The sequence below is a fragment of the Cupressus sempervirens genome, chromosome 5 (genome assembly GCF_028749045.1).
Source record: "Cupressus sempervirens isolate cs-2001-9-10 chromosome 5, ASM2874904v1, whole genome shotgun sequence".
Taxonomy (NCBI): domain Eukaryota; kingdom Viridiplantae; phylum Streptophyta; class Pinopsida; order Cupressales; family Cupressaceae; genus Cupressus; species Cupressus sempervirens.
In genome coordinates, this window is record NC_143122.1 from 758,359,288 (window position 1) to 758,378,399 (window position 19,112).

A 19,112-nucleotide genomic window follows, 5' to 3' on the forward strand; every position below is an offset into this window, starting at 1 on the left:
CTTTGTAAGATTGGTGCTCCTCTTGTGACTTGTTTGTTATAATTTTCATGCCATGAATCTTCTTCTTCAATTTTAACATCCTTCCTAATTATCAATTTCTTTGAAATAGGGTTATACAATCTATAAGCCTTTGATTCTTGACTATAACCAATAAAGATGTATTTTCCACTTTTATCATCTAATTTTGTTCTCAATTTAGATGAAACTAATGAATAAGGAACACATCCAAAAACTCTAAAATGGGATATATTATGTTTCTTACTATTCCATGCTTCTTGTGGAATTGTGTTCTTAACACTCTTTGTAGGACTCCTGTTCAAGATGTATACAACACATGTTAATGCTTCTGCCCAAAACTCATTGGATAGATTTTTGACATTCAACATACTCCTTTGCATTTCCATTATAGTTCTATTCTTCCTCTCTACTGCACCATTTTATTGTGGTGTGTACCTTGTGGTAAACTATTTCTTAATTTCATGAAATTTGCAAAATTCTAGGAACTCATTAGAACTAAATTCACCACCTCTATCAGGTCACAATACTTTGATGTAGAGTCCACTTTGTTTTTCAGCCAAAGTTTTGAACTCCTTGAATTTTTCAAAAGCTTCACTCTTTTGTTTGAGAAAGTATATCCAAGTCTTCCTACTAAAATCATCAATAAATGTTAGGAAATATACACTTCCTCTTAAAGATGGAGTTTGCATAAGTCCACATATATCAATGTGAACTAATTCCAATGGTGCTCTTGCTCTATATGAACCTCCTACTGGGAAGGTTTCTCTATGTTGTTTTGCCAAAATACAACATTCACATGAACTTGGTGGTTTCAATATTTGAGGCAATCCTTTCACCATATTCTTCTTTTGTAAAAAGCTCAAAGCATCAAAATGAAGGTGACCATACCTCAAATGCCATAGCCACGAATAATCTGAGTATACTATCTTGAAACTAACTTCTTTTCCTCCTTGAATGCAATGAATCTGGAGGGGGGACATTTGATTTTTTGTCATTTTGACCCTTGCAATTAACCCACCACTAGGATTTCTATCCAAGATTGTGCAAACATCATTATCAAAAACTTTGTAACCCTTTTGTACTAGTTGACCAACACTCATGAGATTGTGTTTTAATCCAGGCACAAAATACACATCAAGAATATATCTTTTTCCTCCATTTTTTGTCCAGACATTTATAACACCTTTTCCCATTATAGAGACTTTGCTGTCATTTCCTAACTTTACTTCAAATTTTACAGAATCATCTAAGCTTGCAAAAAAATCTTTATTTCCAGTCATATGGTTACTACATCAACTATCTAGGAACCATATATCAGTAGAACTTTCTTGGTCAACATTACAAGTTATAAATAAAATTCTTGAATTGTTATTAGATATATCTAAGTAATTAGCACCATTCTTTTCAATCTCCTCTTGTTTCTTTCTACATTCACTTGCAATATGACCAAATATCTTACAATAATAACATTGAATTCGAGATTTATGAAACCTTGATGATGCATGTTGGAAAGAACTTTTTTCATGTCCTCTATTCAAACTCTGAATGGATTGATTTATTCTTTCTTCTTGAATTGGACTTCCACGTCCATCTATGCTTCTACCTCTTCCTCTTCCTCTGTAGTTTGATCTTTCTCTTCCTCTGCCAAAAGATACCTATGATCTAAAAGCATTCTCCAAAGAAGAATTTTTATTTCTATTCATTCTTGATTCATGAGATAAAAGTGAACCCATCAACTCATCAATAGAGAGTTTTGTCAAATCCTTAAATTCTTCAATGGCAACAACAATGGCATCATATTTTCTAGGCAAACTACGAAGTATCTTTTGGACAACTTTTTTATCTATCAAATCATCACCATATGATCTAATCTGATTAACCACATTCTTTACTTGATTTATAAATTGATAAATTGAGTCTAAATCTTCATACATGAATTTTTAAAATCAAGCCTTAAAGTTTGCAATTTATCAATTTTAACTTGTGATGTACCTTGATGTGTTGTTTCTAAAATATTCCATGCAATTTTAGACATTTTAGCTACACAAACCTTAGGAAAAATTGATTCATCTAAAGATTGTTGAATTAGAAACAACACTTTAGCATCCTTTTTCCTGTTATCTTGTAATTTATCCTTTTCATCTTGTGTTAATGTAGACTAATGTTGTGGTTCATTAAAACCCTTTTCAATAAGATCCCATATGCCTTGAGAAAAAAATAATGTTTTCATTTTTATAGTCCAAAATTCATAATTTTTACTAGAAAATATTGGAATTTGTGGTTGAGCTATACTACTTTCTGAAGCCATATTAATACTCATAGTTACAACTACACCTTACAATTTTAAAACTTTTCTTTAGAAAGAAAATCCCCCAAAAAGGTCTAAGCCAATGACATATAGCTTAAACAAACAACAATAAAATATTATTTTCCCCTTTTAACAATTTTTTTTTCATTAGACTTCACTCCATGAAATTAGTTCATACCTTCTTTCAAACATTAAACTGACATCTTTTCTTCTCTAGATCTTTGCAACCACTAATCTCCAACTTTAGAAGTTGATGATCTACAAGAAAGAAAACATTAGAAGCTCCATTCACTGCTATAGCAGTTATACATATCAACAAATAATTATTTTCCTCCTAGGCCTAGCTCTTCATGCATTGATACCAATTTGAAGGCAAAGATAGACAAATAAATAGAAATAAAATTAATTTCATTGCCTTTCTCCTTGTTGAAATACATTAAATTAAGCCTCTTTTTATAGAGTTCTGAGAACTCTCTAGAATAAAAACCAAACATATTACACATGCTATAATATATTATAATATTACATATAATTAAATATGGGTAGCTATGTTGCAGCTAGAGTAGCTGAGATGGCTCATTGTTTGTTATTTATTGTGGATGGCTAGAGTGTGGGCTGGATGGTGGGTAGTCAATAGAAATTAATACCACCAACAAAGAGCAAGTGACATATTATGTTTGAGGCTTTATCAAAGAATTATTCATGATATTATATTTCTATTAATACAAGAATTAGCTGTGATTTGAATATTATATATATATATATATATAATTTGTGAATCCATTATCTTATGTAGATATGTTTGTGATTAGATATTTAAAAACACATGTTGAAAGTCTATTGGTAAACTTGAAAGGAGGTTTAAGGAAAGAGAATCATGAAGATTGTTATCTCGAAAAGATACCCTAAATAGATATCAATGACATTCTACAAGGCTAAGGGTTTCAAAGATCTTGGGCTTAGATAGGACAATTGAGGCACCTCCATTATAATCTCCTCTTATGTACTATAGTAATGGTTATTTATCCTAGCAAATGAAGCATGGACAGAAATATAAGATACAAGAACCCAACCAATTAGGATATTTGAAGTGGATTCTCTCTCTCTCTCTCTCTCTCTCTCTCTCTCTCTCTCTCTCTCTCGCTCTCTAATTCATGATTGTAAGATTCAAATTTAAACTTCCACTATACATAGAGAGGTGCTTGGTAAGATATAATACTATCCCTATCCCATATATGACACACATTATATGTAAAACTTAGTCACAAAATGTGTCTTTCTATTTATGTCTCTCAATTTTAGTAAAGCTTACATTTTAGGGTTCTAAGCTATTGTGCCACATCTTGATTATTTTCTAACTATACCAACTCTATATATCATCTTCTATTCAACTCAATACTCTATCTATATCCAATTAGGAATCCATCATCCATTTCTCCCTTTAATTGTCTCAACAAGGTAGTTGTGTCTTTGCATCTCCACCTCTTAGCTTGCCAACTCATAAGCCTTTATCTTTATAATATCTTTTAGTCTTGATTGTATCACTCGCCATTCTCTCCCTTTCTCCCTCTACCATCTTCCATTTCTATCTCCATCCCTCCTTCCTTTATCTCCTATTCCCTCATTTCTCTCCTTCCACCTCTTACTCTCTCTTTGTTCATGATATATATTCCCTCTCTTCCTCTTATTCTTCTTCTCCACTTTTCTTCACCTCTCTTATCCACTACCTTGATCTCAATGCCCACTATCTTCATCCTCTTACCTAGGTACATATGTATTCCAGGTTCTCTCTTTCCTCCTCTCCCTACATCTCCTTAACCTCTATCCTTTTCTCACTCTCTCAAATCTCTAAGCTCTATGCTCTAAATCCTTTAGTATAAGTCATGTTCCTTATGACCTTTAAGATCTCTTTCACCTCTCTTAATCCTTCCCCCCTTCATTTTTATCTCCTCTAGCTCTCTCCCTTTCTCCCTCCTTCCTATCTTCCCTTTATTTCCTCTCTTACTCTCTCCTTCATTTCCTATCATACTCTCTTGCCACCCCCTCCCACTATTTTTCTCTATTTGCCTCTCTTAACTGTGTCATAAGCCCTAAGCCCTATACTAGTTCATAGAGCTCATAAAACCTCGAAGACTATAGGGGATGACATAGGATTTATGAGGTATGGTTTAGTATGTGGTGCTTAGAATTTTGGCCTCTATATTATAGTTTTAGTGATTAGGATAAGGTTTAGTACACATAAGTAAAGGTAACTTAGGGCCTAGAAATTAATAAAATGAGAGAAGGGGAGAGGGAACAGAAAGTGAGAGGGTGAAAGGTTTCCCCCTCTTTATTCCCAATCTTACTCTCCCCCTCTCTTTCCCCACTCTTAATCTTGTCCTCTCACAATAACTCTCTCTATATTGAATCCTCTCTCTTCTTCCCTCTCTTACTCTACCCCTCTTTCCATTTTTATTTCTCCACCTCTCTCTCTTTCCTACCTCTCACTCTCTCTCCCTCTTTCGATTCTCCTCCTCTTATGCACATCTATAGCTTAGTGATTAGCATAGCATTTAGGGTGTAAAGCTTAGGGCATATAAGTTAAGGATTAGAGTATTATTATTACAACTTACAATTTAGGGTTTAGATAGTGGTATAGGGGATAGGGTACATAGTTAAAGGTTTGTGGATTAGATTTTAGGACTTAAGATTTATGGTTTAGGATCTATTATAGGGGTTTTGGTGCTAGGTTATGAAATTAGAACTTAGTTCTTATAATTTAGAGCTTAGGGCTTAGTATTTAGGGTTAAAGGCATAAGATAATATAAAATGGAGAGAGGGAGAGGGGGAATTAAGAGGTTCTCTCTCTTTCTAGCCTCATAGTCCCTCACTCTTTCCCTTTTATCTATCTTACGTACAGGTATCCCTAGGGTCTTAGTATATGATTAAGGAGGTAAGGTTTAAGGTATAGGGATTATGACTTAGAGTCTAGAACTTATGGATGAATGTATGGTTTAGGGATTAGTGTAGGTGGTAGGTCTTAGATTTTAGGGTTTAGGGCTTATAGTTAAGGGCTTAGGGCCTTCCACACATATCTCCTCTCTCTCTCTCTCTCTCTCTATCTATGTATATACATATATGTACATGTATATATAAATATACATATATGTATATCTATACATGTATATGTGTATAAATAGGAAACATCGAATATAGAGGATATATCCATATCATTAGGTAACTCAATTTCATATGCATTACCTCTATCATAATTCTTTAGGATTTTACAAGGTGCAAACTTCTTCATTTTCAGCTTACTATATGTTCCAATAGGAAATCTTCCTTTCTTCAAATGAACCATCATGTCATCACCAATGTCAAAAACATGATCTCTTCTAGAATTGTTAGCATTCTCCTTATACTTTTGATTACTTTTTTCCATTCTCAATTTTACTTCCTTATGCATAGACTCCATAAAATTAGCAAATTCTTCCCTTACAACACTTCTCTTCTCTTCACTAGCAACATCACTCAAATCTAATACTCCTCTAGGCTACATTCTTATAAAAATCTCGAAACGTGTCTTTCTTGTACTCCTATTCATAGAATTATTATATGCAAACTTAGCTTGTGCTAATACTACTTCCCAATTACTTGGCTTATCTCCAACTAAACATCTCAGTAAATTACCCAAGCTTCTATGGACAACCTCTATCTATCTATCTGTTTGTGGATGGAATGTAGAACTAAACTTCAACTCAATACTCATATTCTTCCACAAAGTCTTCCAAAAATAACCAAAAAACTTACTCTCTCTATTAGAAATAATACTTCTTGGCAATCCATGCAATCTTACAATTTCTTTGAAGAAAATTTCAACAACATGATCAACATCTGATGTCTTCTTATAAGGTATAAAATGAGCCATCTTAGAAAATCTATCCACAAAAACAAATGTAGAAACATACCCCTTCATTGTTTTAGGAAATCCAAAAACAAATTCCATACTAATGTCACTCCAAGGTTTCTCAAGAATAGTAATAGGTGTATATAAACTAGTATTCTAACTTACTGATTTTGCAACTAAACAATCTCCACAACTCCTTACAAATTTCTGAACATCCTTATACATTTGTGTCCAGTAATACTTATCCTTCAACAAACTCAATATCTTATCAATTCCAAAATGTCCAACCAATTCACCACTTTTCTTTTTCTTACTCAAATTAACTCTCATGGAACTTTTAGGGGTACACAACTGAATTTTGTTGAACAAAATACCTTCTTGAATGAAATATTCTTCAATTTCTTCTGGCACTTGGTTAATACTACTAGCTATTACTTAGTCATCACTGACTAGCCACTTAGTTGCTATTGGCATAACTCAGTCTCCTTGGAATTATAGCAAAACAAACTTGATTCTTTTTCATTTCCTTTTCAAATTGTTTCCCATTAACCATGCAAATTCTCACAGTAGTACAATTAACCTCATATGGACTTTCAATCAAAGGCACCAATATTTTCTTCTTCCCATTCACCCAAAGAGTATATTGATCAATCTTTAATCATGTATAGAATATATATATTATTGCCAAGATCTAATCAAAAAAATATGATACAAATCCATTTGCATAATATCACAACAAACTTCATCAAAATAATTTCCAATCTTGAACTTCACACTGCATTGCTCACCTACCAATATCCTATGCTCATTCTTGATCCATGAAACATGATAGAGTTTAGGATGCTTCAACCTCTGCAACTGTGACTTTGTAACTAGCTCTTCTAATGCCAAATTCATAGAACTTCTACTATCAATGATTACGTTGCAACATTTTCCAGCCATCTTGCATTTGGTTTTGAAAAGACTTCTCCTTGAAATAGGTTTCTCATCACTTCCCTTATTGCATAAGGTTCTTCTCACCATTAAATTTTCTATAGCCTCAAGTCCACTTGATGAACCCTTCATGTCTCCTTGAATCAAAACATTTATGTTATGTTGCCCACTTTCATAAGATCTACATTCAAAGGATCTATGCTCTTCTTTACCACATTTGAAATAATTACCATGAAAACCACCTCTAGAATAAGAATTACCTCTTCCTTAGTAAGAACTAGTACCTCCTTGTAGGAATCACCACCTTTCCACTCTGTATTTCCTTTATCATCATTCTTCCATTCAAATTTTCCCTTAGCTTGCACAGAACTATTAGATCTGCCACCTTCTCCATAAGATCTACCTTTGCCTCTTTGGAATCTACCACCTCTACCTCTTTTTTTTTGTTCCTACTTCTTTTTCAAGATCTCCTTAGCTTTCAAGGCATATTGGTATGCTTCTTCTACACTTTCCAATTTTACAAAATGCATCTCATCTTGAATTGTAGATGTCAATCCATTTGTGTACCTTGTGATTTTCTCAACATCATCATCCACATGTCTACTTTTGATGTCTAATCTATAGAATTCCTTAGTATACTACTTCACAGTCATGTCTCTTTGTCTCAAATTTTGCATCTTTCTCAACAAGCTAACTTGGTAATGAGAAGGAAGGAATTTTTTCTTTACCTTGTTCACCATTTTCACCCAAGTTTTGATCTTTTCCTTTCCTCTCATTTGTCTATTAGTTTGCAAATGCTCCCACCATAGTGAGGTATGTCCTTTCAATCTAGTATCCACAATCTTCACCATCCTATTATCAGGAGTATTTTCATAGTCAAAGAATTTTTTTATATCAAAGATCCAATCCAAAAAAACATTGGTATCCAATTTCCCATCATAAGGAACAACTTCTACATCAGGCTCCGAATTTTCCCTAGACAATACTCTCAATAACCTTGCTTCATCTTGATCTTCTTCAAATTCTAGATTAGGGTTTGGTGCTACTACTTCATCATCACGTCTATCATCAATATGTTCTCCTCTCATCTAGGTGGTCTCTACAACATCTAATCTGACTGCAATTTGTCTCAATGTGTCCAATATTACATTATCAACATTTCCTCTACCTTGAACCATCTTTACAAATTAGGTTCCTATTGTGAAGCCTCACCCCGACCCATCCCAGCACCTATGATGCATTGTTATTTTTGATACTCATGATGACATGTTAGAACATTATTGGATACACTGAACTTTGTATGCTATTTTGCGATGTGTGATGCTTACTTCAGTTAGTTGATTTTGCTATTTAATGCTTATAAATATGTATAATGATGAAAGAAAATGTATGCCAGCTAACACATGTGATTATGCAAGTCAAAAGGCTAGAAATATGAGTAGAATTAGATAAACAACTATTTATTAAGAAGTAGATGCTTTAAATTATGTATAAATTCCCTTAGCATGTTAGTTCACATTATGCACGTGATTTTGGGCCTACTGATGTGTGCAATGAGTGTGCAGGAAAATCAGCCAAGATGACCAATGGAAGAAACAGAGTTAAATTTCTTGATAAATTTTGTGCTAAGTTTATATTGTAATTCTTTAAAAGTTGTAATTTGATCTTACTATGCTACTAACTTTTAATTATTCTTTATGAGCCCTTAAAGGCTTAACAACATTAAATTTAAGCACCCCTATGGGTAAGGGCATGGGTGGGGGTACTTTCCAACCCTCTAGCCTCCTAGGTTGACTCTTAGGGTCTCTTAAAAACCCTATTATAGGCTGATTTCGAAAATAGGCTGTCCTTTACTTGGGTTAGTAAAACCAACCCCCATCTTGTGTTACTTGAACCCTAGTGGGGTTAAGGACCATACTTAGAGGCCTTTTTGGGGGAGCTTTAGTTTTTTTGGGTGACCCAATCCTCTAGTTTTGGAAGAAGCCTTGAAGATTGAAGGAAGAAAAAGGAAAAAAGAAAAGGGAAGCTCTTCTCAAACCACCATTGCATAACTCTTGTATGAAGGTAGGAGTTCTACACTCCATGAATGGTTCCTTGTGTGTGTTCATATTTTGAATCTTGTTGCATCGTGTTGGAGATATTGTGTAGATATGCATTCCTTGTGTTTGTGTTGAGGGTGGTATTGGGAGGGATTTTACCTTGTTTTTCCTTGATGTTATTCATATGCCTTCTTGGTGTGTTGATTTTTTTTTTTTGAGAGAGTTTTCATGGGGATGTATTTGGCAACACACACCCTTGGATAGGGAAGAAGTGGCCATGCTTGGGGAAAGGGCATTAGTTGGAACTCAATGGTGTAGAGTCTCCTCTCATGGAGAGAGGAGGGAGAAAGGGTAGGGTGTATGTGCCCCTACTTGTTATCCCATACCTTGTTGCTATTGAGAATTCTTAAATGTGAAAAAAAAAAAATGAAAATCCTTGTGGATATAGCCTCGAAAGGGCCTTGTGAAAGAATGGAAATTCTTGAAGTTTTAAGCCCCGAAAGGGCTAAGTGAAGGTATGGTGATTGACTTCTCCCATTGAGAAAATCCACCTTTCCCCTATATTGGTTCATTGTTGGACATATTGTGCAACCGGGTGGGAATGTATGTCATTTTTGCTGATCTCCTTGTGTTGTCATCTCCATGTTGTTCCTTATATCTCCCATGTTTACCCTTGAGGAAATGAAGATCTTTGATAAAAGCCTCTTGTGAAAGTCTTGAAGAAACTCAATGAAATGTAATATTATGTAAATTGAAGTGGAATTTTGATGTAGTGGCAAAGATATCGGGTTTTCTTACTGGTTCTTTCCCGATGGAGCCTTGAACTAGGATGAATAATATAGGAAAGAAAAGAATAAGAAATTTTCCTTGCATTGCTCTCATGTGGTTCCAAGTTTTGCATTATGTTGTGAGAAAATAGGTTGATAGATATTGTCACTAAATTATAGATCTCCAAGTTCTTCAATTATGTTATTACAATGCATTTGAGATGTGGGTGTTCAATATATGGTTAAGCAATTTGATGGATTAGAAATACTACATGGTGATCACCAAACTAATACATTCATTGTTATGCTCTATTAGTAATGCAATGGAATTTGAAATAATTGTTCACCACCTTTTGAATTCTGAATATACGATCATATCCCTTGTTAAGTTCACTTAGATCAAAACCAATTGATTAAGAGAATTTGGTATTTCATCGAGTTCAAATTAATTAGAACATGCATCTTGAGGTATGATAAATAGATAGCAACATGAATTATGAGATGAAAGTCAAAAGAAAAGATATTCTTATGTGCTTTTGTTAATGTGCTTGTTGATAAGAAATCAATGTGACAATAGAATTGATAAATTCCTATGTTGTTCCTCTTTAATAAATCCATATCTTGGCAACACTTAGTCAAATTGGCTTCAAAAAAAAATTGCATCTCCAGTCTTAAAAGAACTCTCTGGAAAATGTATGGAACAATTTATTTTTCACTTTTGTGACACAAAGAATATTCCCTAAGATATTCTTCCTTGAATTGTAAATCAAAAAAAAAAACATTGTTAATGCATTAAATTAAATGACTTCTGCAAAATTTAATATATATATAACACCTAAAGATATATATACTATACTTTTAAATTCTTCACCTCAACTATAAAACTTTTGGCATTTAATTCTTTGAAACTCATGATACAAGTCGAATCATGGGCGAATTTAAAATTTATATATAATATAACACTCTCCAACCACCTATCAGCAAGTACAGGGGTCGGATCTCTTGAAGATGGCAAAGATAGTGTTCTTAATTAAAAATGTTTTTTTTAAATAGCATAGTATTTAAGGGGAGGATGGGAACTCAACCACCATCCCCCCCATTCCCCCCTCCTCCACGCTGGCGCTGACCTCGTTCATGAGGATGGACGATTGAAGTGACGTTGACAGGAGGGACGTACGTCCTCCCCCGTCACTGTCTTCTCCTCTCCCCCGTGCAGGATGTCCCTGGGCAACATCCTTTCCACGCGGGACGACGGGAACAGACTTGCCACGCGCAGGCTTGGACACCGCAAGGAACAAACCTAGGGTGGGCGGCATAGCCTAGGCTTAGCTTGGGTTAGGTGGGGTCGGGTTAGGTTTGGGTTTAGGTTAGTAGGTGTGTTAATATGTTAATCTTGTTATTGTTAATTGCTAGTTTATATTAAATAGAGTTAGGTTGTTTATACTTAGTGAATATTAGATTTAAATTTATGTTAGCATTGGATTTAGAGATGTTAGAAATTGGTGTTGTAATTAGTAATTAATCTAGTTAAATCCTATCTTAGTTAATAGATATCTTTAATATAGTTTGAGTTTATTTTAAATTTAGTTAGTTAGACTAGTATTAATCGAAATATAATTTGATTTAACTTTGATATATCTTTAGTACTAAATTATGATAGTTTAAAATTTAATCTAAGCTAATTTGTTTTAGTAGTCATAGTTCGTTCGAGTTAATATTTATGTTTAGTTAGTTTGAGATGTATGTTAGTTTAAAATTAGGGCTAGCTTTTATTATTGTTAAGAAATGATATTAATGTTAAATTAGTTTATTTTAAAAGTTTTAATTGGAAATTGGAATACCTTAATTTGAATAACTTTGATGTTTTATTAATTAGTTAAATACTATGGTGAGCTTGTTAGATTGATTTTTTTATGTGGATCCTATTAATGCTGAACTTCAATCTTGCAATAGTTATTTTAGAGTTTAGATTTAACTTATAGAATTATTGAATTAATTCCAGTCCTCAATTTTAAGCCCAAAAGGATAAATCAATGAACAACATTGTCATAGGTGTGTTTGGGGAGAATTGTAAAACTCAAATGTAGATAGTATCGTCGCCAATAATGTCATATCTATGGCATGTTACTTCAGGCTAGTTAGATTTTGATGAATGTAGTAAGCATAGTTAGCATGGTAGTATAGTTAAATTTCATTGACTTACTGGAGTTTTCAAAGCCACTTAATGTTAAATGAATTCGTTGTCTGAATTAAATAATTAAGTTACTAAGAAACTTAAGTTCATCCAACATCTATTTTATGTTATGAATCTAACCAAGTTGTCACTCCTCTAAAATTATTTGAACTTGCTTCTATCCTCTTATACTCTGTAGTCGTTCTGAGCTTCAAAACTACTTGATAAGTTAATTCCATTATAGTTAACCATTTGAACTTTTGTCAACGTTACTAACAAAAAAAAAAATTTGTGTGTTTTTGTCCTTATATTTTTGGGCATGACACCTATAAGATTGTATCTTTATGCAAGTTGTAGGTCAAATCCTCAGATTTTCTACCCCACAACCAAATTCACGTAGGGTTCTACATAATCTATTCCCCACAAGGATAAACCTCTACTTTGATTCCACCTAACATAGGGAGGTACAAAGAGCTAGGGCCAAATGACACCCAGCTATTCAAACCATCTGCATAGAGTCAACACAATGGAAATAACAACAAAACAAACAACTTGGATGATAGAGGAAGAAAATACCTTGATGTTGAGATAATGGGTGTTACACACATTGCATAATATTGTTATTTTATTATTTTATTTTATTATGTAATTTTGTACCTAGATGGACGTGCAACATCTAAAGATTCCCATGGAATATTCTTGATGAGTTGTATTGTAACATTGTGATAATATTTCATGTAATTATCTAATGTTGGAGAAAAGAATTAAATGTTCAATATTAAGTGTGGGGTCAGTGGGTTAGGTAGCACATGGTTTATGTAATTCCACTTGGTGGTTTTGTGGGACTTGCTACTATATAAGCAACCACAACGGTAGTTGTAGAGAGAGAAAGAGTGAGAAAGGAAAGAGTCGAGCGGGACAAGGCTTGACAGGTTAGCCAAGGAGCATTTGTGAAGGTTGGAAGCATGGCATGGGATGTGTGGATTCATGCTTGTTCACATAGTTTGCTCAGTTGTGGCTATGGCCATGAAGGCTTCATGGCTGTATGAAAATGGTGTTTTTGTTGAATAATACATGGTGATGGATGCTTTGGAGGCTGGGTTTTTCTCTCAATGAGGGTTTCCCATGGTGATGGATGCTTTTGGAGGGTGGGTCTTTTCCCTCAATGAGAGTTTTCTAGGGTATATCTTGTGTCACATTTTGTGGGTATGTTGTCTATTCTCTTGCATGTGGATTTTAATTTCATATTTATTTTAGATCTATTATGGGTTATGTGGAAACGGTTATATTTTTTATTGCTGAGTTTCCTTACAAGTGGTATCATAGCTATGGTTTTATTATTGTAACCCTAGATTGAATCCACGAAAATGCATGAGAGGATAAAAGAAAGGGCAAGATATATGAATGATTTATTGCAGATCTGAGGGTTTTGGATTTGCTATTATGATGGGATGTTAAAATATTTGCTCATGTGAAATTTTTGAACAAAAGAATTTTTTGGATGTTTCATTTAAATGAGAGTTTTGGGGGGTAGCTTGTAGAAATGACCTCCTCGGTAAAAACAGACCTCACCATTGGATCCGGGTCAACATTTTCATAAATTTTGATATATAATATGCCCTAGTTTGGCCATGTTTGGAGGAAATGGAAGAGTTTTTTTGGTTTCAGCTCATGATGGCCTTTAAATTTAATCCCGTCAGAATTTTTGTCACTGAAAAAAATTAAAAAGGAAAAATCGTACTGAAAATGGTAAAAAGACTGTCTTAGTAAAATAGCCATAACTTTCTCTCATAATATTGGATTTCAGAGTTCTTATAGGCATTGGAAAGCTAATTCAGAGCACTACAACATGGTGTAGGTTTGGTTATGTGATTTTGAAATTTTGTTAGGTTTTAAGATCCCTAAAGGTAGATGTTATTTATTTTTGAGCATGGATTAGGGCATAACTTGGGCATACAGAGTCAAATTTTGGACTTTGAGTAGTCAACAGAAAGCTCTTGGAGAGCTCTACACATTGGTTTAAATTTGGTGTAGGTTTGGCATGATTTATTTGGTGCTATATATATCTAAACAGTTTATAGATATATTTTGACTATGTTAACATTGTGAGTTTATGGCATCGGAGATTTAAGATTTGATGTCATTGTATACTCAGTTCACTATTCAAATTGGTCTCATGATGATATGGTTATCAATATTTGGTTTGGATATGTATGATGACTTGTTCAATCTACAAGTTGTGCAGTGTTGTAAGTGGTCTATACTTACAAGTTGCATTTATAGCTTGGTTATGGGTTGTCTTTGCCCATTGATCTTTCATTATTGATGCATATTTAGATTGGTGGCTTGGATTTGGGTTGTCTATGCCCTAAGTTACATCATTTGCTGATTTCTTCATGTAGAAGGGATGAGATGTTGTTACCAGGTACAGTCATGGTGGAGGACTGCAATTGACTATTTCATATTGACAAGTTGGATACTTTGAGATCCAGATGCTCGGTTCATGGATGTGATCATGGTGCCATGGATTTTGGCATGATATGATTGGCTATACAGGTACATCCTTGATGTTCATTAGTTTGGATTCTGATTAAGTTATGGTCGTATATCTTCTTGGTTGAGGATCATGGCTATTTGGTTTCTTTTAAGGAGCTCACAATGTGCACTTTGAGTTCTTTGATGGTTTGATGCCTTGGTTGATTCTCATGGTTAGAGGATGGATCTTTTTTCATGATTTCATGGATAGCTTGGATACATGGTTTAGTAGGAGCTTATGACAGTGATGGGGTGATAGTGCAAGATTAGTTCTTGGTTTGGTTTATATCTTCTTGGTTTGGATCTTCATGCAGGAGATGGATTTTATGATGCCATAGGTGACTTGGTACCACGGTTGAGTGGGAGTTGTTGGAATTGATATATTTATTAAGTATTTGTAGATGTTGGAGGTTTGTCTTAGATCTTATTGTTGTAGAAGCATCTTTGATATTTGCATGGTGCACTTGTTATCTTCATGGTATGTGGAGATGGTTCTTCCTGGTATGTGGAGATGGTTCTTCATGGTGTGTGGAGATGGTTGCATCTTGAGGACTCATAGGGTTCTTGGAAAAGGTGTGGTTTATTCTTCTATTTGGCATGTTATCCTTGGTGTGAGGATGGTTTCATTATTATGTCATGGTATACTCTTGATACACGTTTAGAGTTGTGACATGTTATAGTATGTTCATATGGAGCATGTTATCTCTTTAGTTGAGATGGTAAGATCATGTTGTCATGTTTATGTTCCTGAGGCCATGGTTGGAACTTTGACATTGATCTTGGTTTAGTTTCTTGGTATTGAGTACATTGATCATAAGTTGGATACTTCATGATATTTCTATGTTGCATTTGGAGTTGGCATGGATTGATTGGTTACAGGTGCTCATGGATACTTAGAGATGGTGGTGATGCTGATTTCTCTTGGATTAGAGAAGTATTTGTTGGGATGGTTGATGGTTTCAACAGGAAGTCTGAGGGGTAGTCACCTGATATGAACTTGAGAGGAGATTGTTCTTAGATGAGTCTTGGTTGGAGACTTGGGTATCTTGATGAGCATTCTCATTCCCCACTCTTGGTCCACTCGATCGTTTTCTACTTGAGAGGTATAGCCCATTGTTTCTCTCAGTTGTACTATATTTATCCTTGTCTTTCATGGATATGGATCTTGAGCTATGGTATATGAGTTAGTTCTAGAGGGTTCATTTGAGAGATGGTTAAGCATTGGTTATCTCCATGTGCATATGTTGTTATGCTGGTTGAGTTTGGGAGATGGTTTTATATTGGGCATTTTTCTTGGATTAGGAATGGTTATTCCTTGGTTTAAGAATGGTTTATGAGTTTGATCTTCTTGTGAGAGGCTTACATCCATGATGAGTTATATGTTATGGTTTGGGTGTTGTTGAGGCTTCTTGTTGGGGTTTTATGGAGGAGATCATACTTGCGTAGTTTACATCTAGAGGTGTGTGTAGAGGGACATGATATAGGTTATGATTCACATGGTTTCTCTAGTCTTGGTTATCTTCCTGGATGTTTGGTTTTTTGGATTTGAGATTGGTTGGAGATTGTGATCACTGGTTGTGCTCATGTATTTCATGTGAGAGATGACATGGTTATTCCTTTATCTTTTTCCTCTGTTAGTTGTGGAGAATTTGGGAGACTATTAGAGACTTGTTATGAGAGTTGTTCTTGCAGGATATCAGTTTATGTATTGCAAATGTCCTTGATACTACATGGATTCACTTCTTTAAGATGTGTTGAGTGGATTGGTTATAGATTTGACATTATCTTTTGTAGTGGGAGCTTCTTGGTATATATGTGGCAGGTATTGCTCTTGAGGCTTGTGATTGCAGGTTATAGATTGGATATGTTAGTGATATGAGATTTACTTGTTATCCCTTTGAGGTATGGATAGTTGGATGGGTTTGGAACTTGTTGTGGGTGCTATTTCAGCTATGGATATTTTGACAACTACATATACATGTGATTACCTTTGGATCAGGTTTTTGTGCTTGGAATTTCAGTTGGTATAGGATTTTATGATCTTCTAATGTGATAGGTTGGGTGGTTTTCTCTTTGGATGGATTCTATGTATGTCCAGTGGGAGTGGCATAATAGGAGGTGAGATTATTCATGTTTGAGATGTTGGATACTTTGATTTTGTTGTGAGTACCAGGATGGAGCACTTGATGTATTTTGATCCATGATGGTGGATGTGCTGGGAGGGATTGTTCCCTTGTTCATTTATGTGGCTATGGATTGACCCTATGCAATGTATACAACAAGTGGGAGATTGTTGAGATAATGGGTGTTGCACACATTGCATAATATTTTTAATTTATTATTTTATTTTATTATGTAATGTTGTACCTAGATGGACGTGCAACATGTAAAGATTCACATAGAATATTCTTGATGAGTTGTATTGTAACATTGTGATAATATTTCTTGTAATTATTTAATATTGGGGAAAAGAATTAAATGCCCAATATTAAATGTGGGGTCAGTGGGTTAGGTAGCACATGGTTTTAGCACATAGTTTATGTAATACCACTTGGTGGTTTTGTGGGACTTGCTACTATATAAGTAGCCACAAGGGGTAGTTGTTGTAGAGAGAGAAAGAGTGAGAAAGGCAAGAGTCGAGCGGGACAAGGCTTGATAGGTTAGCCAAGGGAGCATTTGTGAAGGTTAGAAGCATGGCATGGGATGTGTGGATTCATGGTTGTTCACATAGTTCTCTCGGTTGTGGCTATGGCCATGAAGGCTTCCATGGTTGTATGGCAATGGTGTTTTTGCTGAATAATACATGGTGATGGATGCTTTTGGAGGCTAGGTTTTTTCCCTCAATGAGGGTTTCCTAGGGTATATCTTGTGTCACATTTTGTGGGTATGTTGTCTATTCTCTTGCATGTGTATTTTAATTTTGTATCTATTTTAGATCTATTATGGGTTATGTGGAAATAGTTATATTCTTTATTGCTGAGTTTCCTTACACTTCATTCATATATTCATCCAAAGATCAATTACAAGCTCAGTTGTAAGGCCTTCTAAGTTACAACCATATATCAATTTTAATTATAATCTTTGATGATCCAACTTCACGTTCTTCTCTTTCTCTCTCTAAGTTACCCCCTTAAGACTCTAATTAAGGTCTCTTAAATACATGCATGGCCACAAGTCGCCCTATTGTAAATACAACTAAATAGACTCTCATATTAAATGCTAGGCTAAGCCACAAGTTAGCTCACAATAGATATCTAATACTAAATTAAATGCAAATTTTAACTTCAATAGGAAATTGCACATAGACAAATCAAAAAATGAAGGCTACATGAAATACTGATACTCGACATCCAAACAAACTCAGCAACCAAATGATTTCGGCAACCACACAAACTTGGAAACCACAAATCTCAACATCCGAAGGATGACTCATCAACTAAAGAATTCTCAACAAAAAATATAAACTCAACATCAAATAGGAAGCTTGTCATCCACTAAATTCTTGACACCCACTAAGAACTTGGAAATATAAGAAATTGCAACTCAACAGAAAGTAGAAAAATTGAAAAAATGTAGGATAGTAGTGCAACCCAAGATGCTCATGCATCATTATATCTTGTTTCTTTCTAAAAATATTTGCTATGACATGTTTTCATAAAAAAAATTTGAACTCAACCCATTTTTTCATGGTTTGTATTATTTTTGTGCAAGATCTTGAGGTAAGTCACTTAGCACGAGTTGGGTGAGTTTTATTATTTTATTATTTGGATTCTAAAATCTGTATGTAGCTGGATCATTTTTTATAAAGCCAATTGTTCATTTTATTATATCTAATCCAATGATAGTTCTACAAGAATTTGTAATCAACCCAACTAATTAGCAACTAGACCAATTTAACTGGGTCATGGCTTATTTCTTTCTAAAAATATTTGCTATGATATGTTTTGTAAATTTTTTTGCAAACTCTGCCCATTTTTCATGGTCTACATTATTTTTGTATAGTATCTTGAGGTAAGTCACTTAGCATGGGTTGAGTGAGTTTAATTTTTTTATTGTTTCAATTCTGGAATATGTATTCAATTGGATCATATATGTAATGAGCACCTTGAAAAAGATCTCTCTGTTCATATATAAAGAGACACATGTTTAGAAGAAAATATAAAGACATACATGCTTACAAGGAAAATAATTTTTTTTAACATACGTACCTCTTTTCGCATTTGAAGAAAAATTTAGAGCAAGGTCACATCACAAAAATGAAATTGAAAACCAAGGGCACATTGCGATAATGAAATTGTAGAGCAAGGACATGGCACGACAATGAAATCGCAAAGCGAGGGCATGGAAATTAAATGTAGAGATCTGAAGGGCACAAAAACCAAATGTACTAATCACAAGGGCCATGAATACATTCATAGCTCTCCACCCTCATGCATAACTCTCTACCTCTTTT